The following is a 536-nucleotide window of genomic DNA, read 5'->3' as shown; positions in this document are numbered from 1 at the left end:
AAAGGATGTCCACAAAAAGATATTGAAAATAAGAGTTAGCACTAATTCTTTGATTTGCAGTCTTTCCTGTCACTTGCAACAAGAGTGGGTAGATTACCCTCATGAGTCTATGCTTAGCACCCTATGTGTTATTCCAAATGAGGTCTTAACCTTACCATAGATTTCAAGGTGGTTTAAAGCATTTCAGTTCACATCTGAGGACATATTCATATTCAACAGGCATGACAACTTGAAAGTGCACCAAATTTAATGAGAATGGTGTAGCAGGCCCTCTAATGCATCTGAGGGTGAAAAGAGTGGCTGACTGGAACAGAGTTTAGAGGGGGAAGGGTTAGGCCTATCCAGGATAACTGGGAGTGTGGGATAGAGGTGCCTGATGGGGTAGAGTACACACATCCTGACTCGTCACCCAACCATGCATTTAACAAAACTTGACCAAGCCAGTTAACATAGTACAACTAACATATGCGATTTATCTGTAAAGAGTTTTTACTTCTTTTTCTTCTTGAACTTCCAATAAGAAGTCCACTTTTTTG

The 536-nt window shown here is 40.1% G+C and overlaps 1 protein-coding gene across 1 annotated transcript in view; it reads right to left on the bottom strand.

Annotated features, from left to right (window-relative positions):
* Positions 1 to 6: 6 nt before the first annotated feature.
* The window catches only part of LOC119587913, a gene marked incomplete in the record, with an annotated part of 20,516 nt that continues 19,986 nt past the window's right edge, over positions 7 to 536 (bottom strand). Inside the window, 1 exon segment of the mRNA XM_037936622.1 lies at positions 7 to 536.

The sequence above is a fragment of the Penaeus monodon genome, chromosome 23 (genome assembly GCF_015228065.2).
Source record: "Penaeus monodon isolate SGIC_2016 chromosome 23, NSTDA_Pmon_1, whole genome shotgun sequence".
In the NCBI taxonomy this organism is placed as follows: domain Eukaryota; kingdom Metazoa; phylum Arthropoda; class Malacostraca; order Decapoda; family Penaeidae; genus Penaeus; species Penaeus monodon.
The sequence above is the reverse complement of the archived record's forward strand: the minus strand, read 5'-3'. Positions and strand labels throughout refer to the sequence as shown.